Consider the following 16,428-nt stretch of genomic DNA (forward strand, 5'->3'; position numbering starts at 1 on the left):
CCCTGAGTTTAGAGATTCCCCAGGGTTTGAGCTGCAGGCCAGTTCCTGCCTCTCTCTAGGTCTCCCCGCCTCCTTGCCCCCCACTTAATCTACTCCCCTCCCCTTTCTTCCTTATACTGATCTTATGGCTGACGAGTATCCAGTCATTATCTTCAGTCCTCACTCCTCTGAATTACTTCCATGTTTCTTTAAATATCTTCACTTAGAATTCCTGACTCTTATCTCAAACCAACCACATGTAAAATTGAACTCACCATCTACCTCCAAAACCTGTCTCCATTTTCCTCATCTAAGGATGATGTCAACATCCTCCTGATCATCCACGGGAAATGTCAGCCCTAAATTCAATCTTTTCCATTTCATGGCTTACATCCAGTCACCAAATCCTTTCCATTCCACCTCAGAACAGCTGTCATCTGTCCCCAGGGACTCACCTGTTATCCCTTGCCTGAACAGTTGTAACTGCTCTCCCTGACGCCCATGCCTCATCTCTCTAGTTCTTTCTTCAGATTACTGCCACACAATATCCATTTCCATACTTTCCAGTCACGTTATTCCCTCCTCAAAGGTCTGACTGGTTTCTACTGACTAAGAAGAAACCCTGTTTGGGCCTTACTTCCATTCCGGAAGGAGCCGTCTCTAGTGTCCTGAACCAAGGTCTAGGGGCATTATGAGAGTCGGCCTTTGCTCAATTATAATGTAAACATACATTTCATTTTCTTTTGTGACTTGCAGACAATTCGAAAATACAGAAGAGCATAAAAATAAAATGAAACCATATTTTTTAAAAGAATGAACTTTTAACCCCTTAGTATACTGTTGAATTTTTCAATGATCTGACCCAAATAATATCTACAGGCCCATCTATCAACATATCCTTCCAAATATCTGAAACCAAGCCTCGGGGTTTATTCATTCTCTCTCAAATGCATCATCCCCTTTCACGCCCATCTGCCTTTCTCCAGCTTGAAGTTCCCTTTCGCCCATTCCCCACCTACTCAGCTTTCAAATGCACCTCTTCTGTGAGCCATCCCTGACACCTCACCTTTCCTCCTGTCAGAATTCACTCCTTTCTTCTAAATTATCACAATTTTCACCTTTATTTATCACTTACTTATTCTTTCTCCACTAATTTCTTGAACAAACAAGGATTGGCTAGGTTAGTTACTGTGACAGGCGCTGGGAGAGGCAAGATCTGGCAAAGACAGCAAGACAAATGAGACTTGGGTGGGTGGTGTGGGCTGAGGAAGTGAGGAGTGAAGCCAGAACACATGGGTTTGTAGGGGCTCCCGCACTTACTGGCTGCAAGGCGGCCTTCCCAGTTTCCCTTGGTCAGGGCCCCCACCTGTGGCCTTCTCTGAAGCCCTGGCTGACAGCAGCTGTATTGGCCTAAGGGCCCGGAGGGTGACACCACCCACTACCCACAGACCCTCCTCCTTTGCTAACGACTGATTCTAGGGTAAAAAGCCCACTCCCTAACCTCAGTGGGACAACTTCTCAGTCAGATTTAGGCTCTGGAAGACCTCTCCCCAGCCCTCCACCCTCAGCAGGCCAAGGCTAGATTTGACCTGAGACCTCACTTCACTCTGCTCTTTCAGGTCCCTCTCTTGATTCCCTCGCTCCCTTCAGTTTCCCACAGAGCGTGCCTTCAATAAATCACACTCACCTGATGGCCTGGCTCATAATTTGGCCTTGTGCCAAGTATGTGTTCTTTCTGGTACCTACTCTCCTCATTTCTGAAACAGGGATGAAGTCACCTCCCAGGGCTGTGAAGGAGGACCTGTGGCAGCACTTGGCTGGCTGTCCGGGAATTAGCAGGCACCCATTAAATGTTGCTGGAATCTGAACTTTAGCCCTTAAGGAATGCAGTCCACAGGGATGGACAGGAAACAATCACTGTGGTGAATGCTCTGGTGGAGGTGAGGGGGTGGGGAGGGCTTCACAGTGTGGACAGCTCAATCTGAAACGCCCCTGGTCCACTCTGCCTGACCTCAGTGACTCTAACCATTATTCCACCCTTAGTGTTGGCTGTGAATATCTCTCTCTTGATTCACTCCTAAATTACTTCTAGTTATTCCTATGTGACCTCCAAGAAGGTAGGACTGAAGGCAAGCCGTGGTTGGTCAACAAGCGATGATTTAATCAATGTTGAAATCATCTGGAGAGGGGAACGCTGGCTTAGTTTCAATGTGCCCGCTCGTGCCAGAGGAAGATGCTGTGCAGTCTGATCAGACAGACACAATGCAGAGGAAATGGTGCCACCTTGGGCATTTAGGGCTCAGGAGGAGAGAGTCAGGGGACGGCTCATATAAGGCGATGGAATACGTTTTCCCATTTGTTTCTTGGTGTACTAACTATTCTCCAGCCCTGCACGTGCCGCTGTGATTTATTGGTCCACCTGGTCTTTGTCTACTTTATATTGTGGTCTTCAAGCACTGAGGATTCTGCTCACTCACAATTAAAAGTCCTGCCCAGAACACTGTAATTGCAAGTAGGTAAAAGATCGTACAGATCTATCAAGAGCATTTCATCTTTCCTTCCTCTGACCTCCATCCCGAAATATATGGACGGTTCAAGGACAGACATAACAGTTGTGAAGTCAAACACTACCAGATGGTTTTCCAGTGCTGGCTATCTACATACCATGTCATCTGTGTTACATAATTCTTACAGAAAGCACGCTGCTTTAATCGCACAGCACAGATCACGACAGATTGCTCAGTTTTTTGACATCATTTTCTTTGGTGTTTTCTCTGCTCTGAGCACAGGGAAACTAATTATGTCCAGGTGGGGTCCAGGTGCAGGTATGTGTGCTAACTCCAGAGGGCCTGCTTATATATAAAACGGTTTCGTTGGAATGTTCTAGCTTTGAAAACTTGCTCTCTTGGCCCTTTTTAATAAGCGCTCATTTCTCTCTAAATATCCCCCCTTCCCCAGGCTGACTAATGACTGATGGAAGTTCTACGGGAATGGAACAGGCTCTGGGAAGGGAGAGAGCATCCTCGGGCTCCGTTGCACATTGTGGGCTGCCATTCTTTACACTTTCTCCAGAAACCTATCTTTCCAGCACATGGACTCATTTCTTAAATTGTCATCTTCAGATACAGCGCTAAGATGATTTAGCTTCACTTCAAATTTAGACTAGAATATTATACTTGTAAGGAGGTATATTTCCTGTTATCAAAAGTAACTGGAATTCTGAAGATGGATGGTGGTGATGGTTGCACAACAATGAGAATGTACTTAATGTCACTGAACTGTACACTTAAAAATGGATAAAATGGTACATTGTATGTAATGTATATTTTACCACAATAAAATAAAAAAGTAACTGGTACTGTTTCTAACTTCAGGAGGTGGGATGAGTAGAAATGAGAATAATGCGCAACTTCACATCAGTAATATTTACAGAATCCTCCCATTCTATTGGTTATTTCAGAGACTATCACCTTACATTGGCATACAATTGCTTTATAGTTTGCACACTTTTGTATACCTTATCCTGTTTGACCCTCTCTGTGTATAGAAGGCAAGTGGGTTTATCACCATATTGCAAGTGAGGATTGTTGTGGTTATCTTTGCTTAAGGACAAACGACACCAAAACCTAGCAGCTTAGGAAGAACACTCATTTATTTTACTCATCAATCTGCAATTATGGGCAGTGCTTGGAGGGGATGGCCATCTCCGCTCCGTGCAGCATCACTTTGAGTTCCTCCATGAGGACCAGAGGATCCACTTCCAAGAATAGTTCTCTCACATGGCTTGCAAGTTGGTGCTGGCAGTTCAGTCGGGGATGTCAGCTACGGGTTCTTCTCTACATGGGCTCCTCGGGCTTCCTACAACATGGGGCTAGGTTCCAAAAGTGGAAAGACAGTAAGTGTTAGCTCCCAGTCTCTTAAGGCTTGGGTCCAGAAACTGGCACAACATTGCTTAAACTGTATTCTATTGGTCAAAGCAGTTACACAACCTACCATATGCAAAGGGAGATGACATCAACTCAGCCTTTCGAAGGGAGGAACATCAACCAGTTTGCAGCCATCTTTAAGTTACCACAAAGATGTCAAGGCCTAAAGTGGGTTGGCCATGGATACTCAGCTAGTAAGTGAGACTTGACCCTTGGCTTTCTCCACCAACTTATTCTGGATTGGTGTGATGATTATTGAACCAAAATCCATCTAGGTCACTTGAAATTATTTTTTTCCCATGAAGCCAGTGTATAATCATGCTTAAACCACTTTTCCTTCTTTAAGTTAGAGTACAGAAGTGAATCCTTAAGAGTAATTTTTTAAACTACAAAATGCTTTGAAACACATCTGTTCCAGGTCTAAGATCTAGGTATATATATGAAATCCTTAATTTAGTTTCTGCCAATGATTTAAACACTACCTCCCATAATATTTATCACCAACAAAATGCATATAAATGCAGTATAATGCATCCAAAATTGAAGCAATTTTAATACCAAAAATTTCACGTTGATCAAATTATCTCAAGTAGGAAGAGAATTCATTTTATATTACCTTAAAAATCTCAAAGATTAGAAATGTTCTACTAGAGTTAAGATGTGTTTTTCATAGAACGAAGCTCCCATTTTAGAGTGATACTCTGTAGGTGAAATAACCATTTTGCTATGAACAATTTTACCTTGCAGCCAAATTTACAGGAAGGAAACTATTCCATCAAGTGGGAGATACTGACCTGTGAGTGCTTCATGTTGACAAATGAGGTTGTTAAGCCATAGAGACTTGGGAAAACATCCTTTACAATGGACAGACCTGGCTGTCACTGTCTTAACCAAGTGATCAAACTCCACATCCACATCGCTAATAGTGGAACAACCTGACATTAAACGCCCCTTAGTGTGATACAGTAGGAAGTACACAGTACCATCTGTAAGATATGCTTCTCAAAAATGTTTAACTTGACTCTTGTCAGCATTAAGACCTAACTTTCAGTAAGCCTTTCTCAACTGGCGTTCCTCAACTGAACCACAGATCACAGAAAACAAGTTGAGTAATAATTTACTCAATTACCCCAAGAATGGAAAATAACTAGTACCATTCTAGATGTGTGGGCTAGAAGTTAACTCATTAGATAAAATGGCTGCCTTTGGACATTACAGCTCAACTCTCTCATGGATCTTCAGTTGCGAAGGATCAAGTTAAATGAGGAAATGATCAGACAAATCCAAAATGTGAGACATTTTACAAAAAAACTCACCTAGTCTCTTGAAAAAGAAAATGGTATGAAAAAAAGGGGGGATTGTTAATTAAAGGAGACTAACAACTGCTCTCACAATAGATGACTTTTGCCTATTTTTGACCTTTATCTACAAGGATTCATATAGTATGTTCTCTCTTTGTATGAAGCTTGTTTTGCTCAAGATAATGTCTGAGATTCAGCAAAGCTATTACACGATTCAGTATTACGTTCCTTTTTACTGCTGTGTAGTACTCCTTTGTATCAATACACCACAATTTATTTATCCATTTTATTGTTGAGGGACATTTGGAACATTTCCAATTTGGAGAAATTATGAATAAAGCTGCTATGAGCATTCTTGCACAGGTCTTTTAGTGGCATGTTCAATGATTTCTCTTGAATATATACTGGGGAATGGAATTGCTGGGTCATAGAATCAGTATATGTTGAAATTTATTAGATACTGACAAACAATTTTCCTAAGCGGTTGAACCAATTTACTTTCCCAGCCAAAAGATCTGAGCATTCCATCTGTTCCACACTCTCACCCCTTCTGGGGATGGGGAGGTGGAGATATTGACCAGGAGAGGCTATGAGGAAACCTTTGGGTTTGATGGAAACATTCTATTTATCAATCTGGTTAGTGGATACATAGGGCTATACTTCATAAATATTCTTCAAGGTCTAAAACTGCTCAAAAAAATAGAGTCTATTTTTTAAAAGTTCATCGAGGTATACATTTAAGATTTGTGCACCTTATATGTAGGTTTTACCTCAATGAGAGAAGAGAGAGCCAGAGACTAAAAGAACCTAACCAAATTTATGAGTGAATTTTAAATGGTTCCTGGTTCAAGACAAAAACTAGGTATAAAAGATAGTTTGGAGTCAATTGGAGAAGTTTTAATATGGACTGAATATTAACTATTATTTGGGAATTATTTTAAGTTTTCTCAAGTGTGATAGTTGTATTGTGGTTACATCCTTATTAGGAAATGCATGCTGGAGAATTTAGCTGTAAAGCGTCATGACGTCTGTAATTTACTTTCCAATCGTTCAGCAAATATTAGGGGGGGAAAGGGAGAATGCATATGTGTAAAGATAAGGATAAAAATGGGGAAAATAACCATTGTTGAATCTAGGTAGTAGGTATAAAGGTATTTGTTATCTTGTTTTTTCAACCTTTCTGAATATTTTTAAATATCTATAATAAAAAAATGTGTTGGGGGAAGATACAGAAACCTGAAGTGACCAGCTTCAAATGACTAAATAACAAAGGAGAAAAGCCTAGAACAAAATCTAGGAATCTTGACTCCTAATTCTGTGCCATCCCATGCATTGTTGCTTCCTGCATGGGATTACAAACCGATTGTTAAGTGTGAATATGCTTTTTTAAAATTAATTTCTTTCTGCAAAGTACACCCAGTAGTCTAACCAGACAGCACAAAGACACCCCAGAATGCTGTCTGTTACAAATAAGTTGAACTTGCATCTGCCTGCACGCTCACACCTCCCTCTCCACACCTCTCTCTCTGGTTGCACAGCCACTTTCAAAATCTCCCCACAACCCCCTTACCCACGTCCAGATTCCCTTCTTCTAATGCAAAAGCTAAATTGAAAGCTGAGTGACCCTGGCCGCCCACAAAGCCCCGCGATTCCCCGCCCCCCACCCCGGGGCAGGAGGTGGACAGGGTAAAAGGCGGCGCTTCTGTCTGAGGTCCGCAGGCCCAGCTGCAGCGCTCAGCAGAGCTTCTCAGGTGGCTGGGCCGCTTTGAAGGTTTACTTTCAATTAAAAAAAAATAAGAAAGAAGCCAAATCAGCAGCTGTCAGGGATGCAGAGAAGATTTATTCAGGGTGGTCAAAGGGGAGCGTTGCCAGCAGTAAAAGCCCGAAGGTAGACAGGAAGGAAATTCAAGCTGCAGAGAGGAATTCCTCCTGGCAAGGTCAGGCCGGCCTGGGCCAGTCCTTCTGGGCAGGGCTGCCCCGAATCCTATTTCTGGGCTCCGTCACAAGGGAAAAGAGGGTCCTGTTTGCAGAGCCTTGGAGGGTGGGTTTGGGGAAGGAGCAGCCCAGAGGAAGAAAATGGGTAGAGCCTGGAAAACATAGCTTATTAACCAGATGAAACCGGCCTGCAGGATCAAAACATGGCTGATTTTAAAATTGCTTCCTGATTCAAAAGCTGGTGTTGCCCACCTCAAAATGTGCTGAGGGGTGAGGAGGCCAGGTCCCCGGGCGGTTCCGCAGGCACAGAGCTTCCATTGAAGTCGGCCTGTGCGGAGACGCCGCGCAGATGTGCAGAGAATAGCGGCGCCCGGCTCTCTGGTTTTATCACCTTTCATTTCCTGTCTCTGTTCTTCCATGGCTTTAGACGTCTGACTTGCTATTGTGAAAACTGATGTGCGCTTTTCAGAAAGAAGGAGCCAAGTCCCGCGTTAATCCTGATCAATGCCCGAGTAACTTCTAGAAGGAAACAGTTAAGCTACAGGCATGAGTTTGAAAAATTTCTCCTCGGCCTCCCCTCCCCATGTTCATCTCTCTCCTTACCCCCAGGTCTGGGATGCATTTGGAATATAGAAGCTCGACTGGGTTCCATGCCCTGTCCCTTTTCTCCAGATAAAGTAACTCTCCAAATTACACCCTCTCCCACTCTACGTGGTCACGAGGGCTACCACTGAAGCTGCTGGTTATGCTGGTAGATTTGCCCAAATATCCCAGACCTCATTAGCCTTTGACTAGTTTAAACACAGATCTGTATGTATATACACATACATATGCATACATCATAATTTTTATATATGTAATTTCATCGTAATATATATTCAGAGAAAGAGACATTTAACTTTGTTAAAAATTATGATAGATTAAGCCCACATTTGTCTGATTTCCAGACCCTGGCCTTTTCCTACCTGTCCTCTCGTTTCTGACAGCCCCCAAAGAGATGCCCTCACACATGCCCACAAACCAGTCTGTGAGCTGCAGTCAGCGTGAGGCAGCCGCCCTCTTTCCTGTCTCCGGCAGTGGCTCTCCTTTGTCCTTGTCCACCACACATGAAGCCCCCTGCGTGGGGAAGGCCCGGCGCTGCCAGGGCCCGTCAGGAGAATCCTGTGGCCATACTGGACTCCAGATGGTGCCCTGCCTCAGGTGCGGCCAGCATGCCAGACCGGGTTCTCAGAACAGCGCTGGGTTCCTCGCGGGGAGGAGGGAAATGACTTCCTCCCTAGCTCTGTGTCGCATTTTGACATCTGGTCACCAAGGCAGCTCTGTGATGCCAAGAGAATCACACAGTCTCTCTTGAAATGTTTTATCAACTTCTGGGATCACCCCTTGGAAAGGAGTCAAGTAAAATAATTCTATCAACTTTTGGTCCTCATTCCTTTCTGCAGAGAAGATCAAATATAAACCAGGAAGATAAATATACACCTCTCTCTTCTCTTTCTTCCCAGCTTTTCTTCTCCAAAATAAATTTCTCTTTCCTAAGTTGTGGAACTTCACAGGATTTTAATAAATGAAACAGATATTGATTGGTAGAAATGGAATGAAAGTTTTATTGGCATCAACAGTATCTGGGTCTCTTCTTAGTCAAAATTTTGTATAAATATACAAAGCCTATCATCACTGCCAACACTTAGCTTTTTCTTAACATCTGAGATTTTCAGAAATAGCTTTATCTTGTGAATCACAAATAATGCCCACATTACGAAACAGATTTATTCCTGAAAAGTTGACCATGGAGAAATTTTCACCAAAATGTACATATTTTCCCCTGTTAACATCCATTATAATATGGATACAATTGCATGTAAAAGACATACATAGTCTCCTAAGAGCAAAATTTGGGGGGAAAGGGATGCCCAATTGATAAGAAAAAATTTTGGCAAGATAAAAGATTTTAAATGTGGCTTAAACTCATGGCACATGGTGTAATATGAAATTAAAAATTATTTTGTGATTAAAATAATTTTTCTTTTCACATCCTAACAATATAAGCCTCTTTCGGGGTGGGGCATTTACTAAAACTGAGAAGCAATACCAAATTTAGCCAGTAGGTGGTGCTTTCTTAAACGGAGAAAATGAAAATTCTGTTTTTGTGAAGATATTTGAAGTTAGAGGATTATGAGTTTACAGCTGCCTCTGACTGTTAAAGTTGTGGATATTTTGGCATACGGCTCTGACAGTGAGATATAGGCAGCTACTTTGGGGGATCATCAAGAAATGTAGAATAGATGGAAAAGAAATGCCAATAAAATAATGGTTTAGGGGCGGGCCACTGGCCGAGTGGTTAAGTTCGAGCACTAAGTTCATGCACTCTGCTTCCTCGGCCCAGGGTTTTGCCGGTTCGGATCCTGGGCACGGACATGGCACGGCTCATCAGGCCATGCTAAGACAGCATCCCACATGGCACAACCAGAGGCACTCACAACTAGAATATACAACTATGTACTGGGGGGCTTTGGAGAGGAAAAAAAAGATTAGCAACAGTTGTCAGCTCAGGTGCCAATCTTTAATAAATAAACAAATAATGGTTCAGGAAAGATGGGCATAGGTTTGTGAGGGTGTAAAATAAGAAGAGAATTACCCTTTTTCAGCGAATTTCAGAGAAGAAAGATTCTTCTAGATTTTGGAGGTCCTGAAATTGCAGTAATGTTTTTAAAGTCAATAATTTGTAATATTTTTACAAAGGAAAGACTAGTAAATGACACTAATGAAATAGGCACAGGAAAACTTTTATATTTTCCTTATAGTCTTAAAGGATTTTTAAGAGATTCCTTCAGAAGGTGTTCCTCTCCTTGGAATGTTTGTGTCTGTGTGTGCTGATTGCGTGTGTCTCTGTGTGGATGTGGGGAGAGTAGATGTGTGTGGGTGTATGGACGTGTGTATGGGTTGCTGTGGGTGTGTGGATGTGAGTGTGTTTGTGAGTGTGTGTGTGTGGATGTGGGTGGATGTGTGTGAGGAGGTGGATGTGTGTGTGGCTCTACGTATGTGCACACACATGCCCGTCTGTGAGCACCTTGGGGCAGCCTTACCTTCTAGTAGGGGAGAAGTCATTGTTTTGTTTCTTTTTAGAGTTTATGTAGCCTTAACTGATTTTGAGTTTAATTCAATATAAAATATTGACAAGTGAGAGGGCTGTTATCAGATTTCTTTAAATTGTAACACAAAACAATATTACCCATTTATTTATTTAGTGGCTGCTCAAACAGAAATGAAAAAGGGGAAAAACTATGTGGAATTACTGCCATCTGGTGGAGAAAATAGAGACTGCTGTTGTGAAGGAGGAAAAAAAGATTCTTGAACTTGGGTTTTGTTGATTTGGATTTGTCTTGTTGTGATTTGATTTGACTCGGGGATTTTGTTTAGTTCACTTGCAATCATCCCCTTCTAAAAGCTCTGACTCATTACCTTCCCTGTGCGGAAGAAGAAGTGAGCGGAGACCTCAGAAATGCTGAGAGGCAGTGTAAGACGGGACTTATGCTTCTGGACTCTGCTTTCAGCCTCCTGGAGTTCAAGTTCTGGCTTCGTTACCTGTACCACTACCTTCATCTACTCTCTTTACTCTTTAGTTTCCTCATCTGTGGAATAAGAATAACAACGGTGTCTGTTTTATACGGATGTTCTAAGGAATAAGGTAACTAATCCTGTCTGGCACCATACGTAAGTTTCTACATTATTATTATCCACGCGAGTCCTAGTCCAGCCTTCTCCAGTCAAAGTCTTGTCTATACTAGTCCAGGAGAACAGCTCACAGCTTTGCCATGGAAGGACTGGGATGCTGGAAGAGAGAGAGCGAGCTGAGCAGGGCAGTTCTGCAGCAGTACAGCTGTAGGCACGCTGCCCTCTCGTGCATCTCTACACACATCACTATAAAAGAAACAATTCATCATGCTGTGGCACTTCCCTGCAGCGCACATTTGGGTGCATGTCCCTTCTGATTTCAAGCTAGATGATATATAACTCCTTAAAGGCAAGGACTGTGCCTTACCTGGACCGTAGTACCCACTGCATGGTATGGAGCTATCATCTCAAAGCCACAGACATTTTCCTGAGTCCCGAGAACAGTGGAGAGCAGTATGACCTCCAGACTCCAGACCATCCTTTTCTTGGTCCTCGTGAACGCCTAGAGGCTGAAGAATTCTGGGGAGTAGACCGTGGTGTCCCGCTCCACACCAGGGCGTTTGCAGCCTCTTGAGAGCTGTTCTTAGCTCAGGAATAATTAAGACCTTTAGCCCAGCCTGAACCACGTGAAGCCAGAGGAGCAAAACCCAAAAATAAAGACTGAACTCAAAACAGATGGATTCCAGAAATGGGAAGCCAGTAAAGGCAGAACATCTGACCAGTTGCCTAACCGCCACCTCAGCCATGATGCAGATGCCCTAGATCAGGGCAAGAGCACAGGAAGGATGGAGTTATCGTTTTAAACCACTCGCCTTCCAGTTTCTAAGAAGGAACTGGTAAGTGCCTTTCTATGGAGGAAAAAGCGTCTTTATCTTGAGTGTTAAAAATTTTAGGTAAGGGTGAACATCAGAAAAATTTTTCAGCAGTCACCTAAACTTTTCTTAGGATTTCCATTTCTCTGCTTACATTGCGCATCTGTTTTTGAGTGATCTCTGCTTTACCCATCAGAGCTCTTAGCATATTCCTCATAGTTGTTTTAAATTCCCAGTCCGATAATTCCAACATCCCTGCCATGTCTGCTTCCGATGCTTGCTCTGTCTCTTCAAATGTGTTTTTTGCCTTTTGGTATGCCTTGGGATTTTTTTCTGGATAGCTGGACATGGTGTACTGCATAGAAGGAACTGCTGTAAATATATCTTTAGCCGTGTGGTGGTAAGTGTGGGGGAGGGGAAGCATCCACTAGTCCCATGATTAGATCTCAGTCTTTCAGTGAGCCCCTGCCTCTGAACTTTACAAGTGTTTCTGGTTTTCCCCACTTACTTGGGTCAGGATGGCTGGAGTGGAAGGGGGTTGGGTATTTCCCTTCCCCCAGGTCAGTTAGGCTCTGATAAAAACCCAGCGGATTAGCTTCTGGTTCACTACCAGTTACCTGAACTTTTCTCGCAGGATATTTTCTTTTACGATGAACTCTTTTTGACCGTTGGCAAGAGAGCAGAAAAAGTCAGTATTGAAATCTGAAATGCGAGGTAACTTCCGCTTCTTCTACTAATCATTTTACATCGTGGATCAAAGTGGCTGGTTCTATTTGAAGTCCTCTCCCTTCTCCTCTCATTCCCTAGCAGAAGTTTAAGCATATTAGGAAATGACTATAGGTACGAGCAAGAAGAAAAGCAACCAAAAAAGACCATTTAATACAAAGTGCATAGTCAGTCCTTAGGTTTCAGTATCTGACTTAAGATGGAAACTTGAAGAGACCGAAGGAGGCAATTAAGAGAGAGATGCACAGAGCCCCAGAACAGCCTGTTGTCACCTGGGCTGCCCTTTCTCTCCCATCCCCACAGTGCAGCTTTACCCTCATGGGTGCATCTATCCTACTATTGTTATGTTGTGTAGCTTGTGATACTTCAAAATCAATCGTCCTTGCTACTAAGTCATTCTGCAACGACTATGTTCCTGCAGAGAAGTAGCCGTGACCTTAAAAAAAAAGTCTGTCCAATTGCATAGTACTGTTTATATCTTTTGTCTCAGCTCCCACAAAAGAACCAGTGCTGTAAATATCTCTGTCTCTCTTGTCCTCAACTTTCAGAGGCAGTTTGACACGCAGGAGGGTAGGCGCTTGCCATGTCAGTTAGCTGTTGCTGAATAACAAACCACTCCCAAAATGCAGAGTCCTAGCATCACTCAGAAGTCTCTGGGTGGGCTGAGTGGTTATTCTGGTTTGCACCGTGCTAGGTCTCTTTCAGCCGGCCTTGCTTAGCCTGTATTTGCCCATGCGTCTCCAGTCAGCTGCTGAGTCAGATAGAAGCTGGCTGCTCTAACACAGGCTCAGCTCTCACAGCTCCATTCTGCTCCAGGTGCTCTCTCATCCTCCAGCAGGCTAGGCTGGGCATGTTCACCTGGCAGCTGAGCAAGTTTCTAAGAGAGAGAACAGATGTGCATGGGCCTCTTGAGACCTAGGCTGGACACTGACATGGTGTCACCCTTGCGGCCTATTGGCAGCAGTTTATTGACCAAAGCACATCCCTCTTGATGAGAACTACAAAGTCATATTGCAAAGGAAGGGGGAAGAAATGTGGCCATTTGGGCGGTCTTACACAATGCATGAGGAAGATAATTAGATCTTCATGATGTCCCCAATTTTTGAACACCCCTTGGAGTAGATATTTATTATCTCTACCCCCTTCTTCTGGTAACTGTACCTTGTTTCATTTGAAGAAACTGTTCCTCCCTCTTCTGGTCACACGGTTCAAATGGGGTTGATCCTGCCTCCCTGCCACAGAGACCAGTCTGAAGGGGAACTGACCCAAGTGGGCACAAGTATCCAATCTCTCCTGTAGGGATTGGTCCCAGGATAGCCACACAAGCTACTGATTGGGCATTCGATTGATCTTTTCCGGGATTTTTTTTCTCACTGTTACTAGGAGAGGCCCTTTTCATATCTGATCAGAAAGGATGAGAGCATCTGTCATCCCAGCCTTGTCACAGTATAAAATAAAGTTGTCACAAAGTCTCTGCCTTCAGTCATCCCTGGGGCATTTCCCATCATGGTCTCTACGCACTTTGGTAATGGAATTAACACGGTCATTTTGCCCAGGTGGTTCAAATCGTGTTTCTGTCACTTGTAACCAAAGGAATCCTAACTGAAATTGCCTCCTGAGCATAAAATTTCCCACAGAAAAGGCATTGTTTGTACTTTCCGGGATACTCATTAGAATGGTTTCATGAACACTTTTTCTTTTTGCATATGGAGCAGGGGTTGCAATTCGGATGCCTAAAGGGAACAGACAGGTGAAGGAAAGTGACTAAATGAAGGAAAGTGGAACTGTGGAGGACGAAAGGCTAGCTCCCTGTCTACAAGACGCAGCTAGACTCAGATTCAACAAACTGTTTTCTTGAGGGAATGTGGGCTCCATGTTGCTGGATCTTCCAATCTCTTTTAAAAACCTGAAAATCTCAATTTAATGTTAAATTCCCCAATTTGTAAATAATAACAACAAAATCAGCTCATCTTATAGACCAGAAACATCCATGAGCCACCAGCTTTGAATCTCTGTTATGAAATTTATAGTGAACTCACCAGCTATAGGGCTGACCCACTGCTGAGTTATTGTGATTGCTCAGTTATTTATTTTTAAAGCCTTCATGACTCCTAAAAAGACCATGCCTAACGTGTTCATAATCAGCATTTATATCCCTAAATCTGTCTTCACTCTTCTCCAATCAATTTCTGTACAGGCCAACTGAAGCCAACACTTAGGAATCAACATTCTTAGGGACGTTCTTCCAACTACGTCAGTGGAGTTGGGTTTCGGTTTAAGATGAGCTAATAAGTATTTACAATTTTTAAAAATATTTATTTAAAATATTTAATTTAAAATTAAATATTTTTTATTTAAAATTTAGTAAGTATTTATACACCAGGTATATTTGGGGCAGAGGGATGGTAATTACTCATACTGGAACAGGAGCTTTCATTTTTTGAAAGGATTCATATGAGGGTATCTCAAGAAGTTTAGATATACAAAAATGAATTCCCAGAAAATGGGATTATATTATTTTTTTCTCTAGAAACATCTACACCAAACTAATCATTATGGCTGCTTCTTAGGTTTAGGAATTGTTTTGTTATTATCTTTTCTTTTTATGATAAGTACATATTATTTTTATTATAACAAAAAACATATTTTAAAGCTCCTCCAGTGCACATTTAAAAGACTTGTATTTAAAAACTAGGATTTCCATTCCATTTTTAAGGAAAATGCCTAATGCATGCTTTTTCAATAAGTGTCTACTGAGCACCTATGGGTGCGTTGTACTAAGAGAACCCCAAAGTAAAATTCCTGCCCAGGGAATCTAAATCTTATTGGCAAGGTACACAGACATCTTTACATTAAGTAGCTAATACATGATGAACTCTAAATAAACATTTGTTTAATGAACATATGAATGTACAATCAAAAGTATTTATTTATGCAAACTCTCATTCCATAGAGGATTAGCCCTGTTCTGTTCATTTATCATACGTGTATCATATTTCATCACTTCTAAGACACACATTGCTCATTTTTCAACACCTCTGAAACAAGAACGGAACTTACCATCAATGAGATTTATTACGCATTCTGTCAGAGACAATCTGCAGCATTTTCTCTTTTATAGTGGTAAATGAAATACGGTATGTCTTACACTGACAACATCTTAGATTGAATAAAATACAATATGTACTGCATTTTCTGTATTTTAGAAAATACATATGAATATTTAGGTGTGTTTCCTGCGAGGTTCAATTGGGAACAGTTTTCATGGGGCCACTCCATTCAAAGATCATTCAAAGCTCCAGGGATCAGAGGAAATTCACAACTAATTTATAAATTTCAAAGCCAACAGCTGACAAGTAACCACTTTACAAAAACTTCTGCATTTATGAGGGTTTAATTCTCAAATTTTTCAAATTACTATTGAATGTTTAACATGTATTTCCTATTTTGAACTTAACGTAAGGGATAAGAGTATATAAAATTTCTGTGCATTTCTAAGCACTTATACTTAAAAGACTTTCATATTTTAGTGTTTGGAATTAACCAAAGGTTTAAAAGGCCTAAGAAACATGAAAATGACTAAACTATGTAGAAGAAACACCAATAAAACCTTATAGGAGAAATGAAATTAACTAGGAGGCCAAAATGAGATGTTATGACAAAGACAGGCAAAGAACACTGGGGGAAAAAAATTAATAATGACAAAAAGAATAAAATGCCATAACACTAATAAAATGTGACTTGTCAGTAAGGTATAACCTATTCTAACTTCAGAATAAAGAATCACTCTGAGTGCTGAAGTGTAAAATGCTACACACACGAGTTAGAGACATCACATAAATACAGCAATATTTTATTAATAATTATTGACAGCTACTAGTTCTGTGACTGTTCTACCAGGTACATCAGGTTTAATCATACAGTCCTTTCACCATTTCTTAGCCTTTCTCTTTCTTCCATATTTTCTCACAGAGGAGTTTGAGCTGATGTGGAAGTTGGGAGAAGGGGGCAGGAAGAAATAGGGAAACCCACTGGTGACAGTTGCCTGTCCCTAGATTGCTGGGCCTCGGAGATGAC

The sequence above is a fragment of the Equus quagga genome, chromosome 9 (genome assembly GCF_021613505.1).
Source record: "Equus quagga isolate Etosha38 chromosome 9, UCLA_HA_Equagga_1.0, whole genome shotgun sequence".
Taxonomy (NCBI): domain Eukaryota; kingdom Metazoa; phylum Chordata; class Mammalia; order Perissodactyla; family Equidae; genus Equus; species Equus quagga.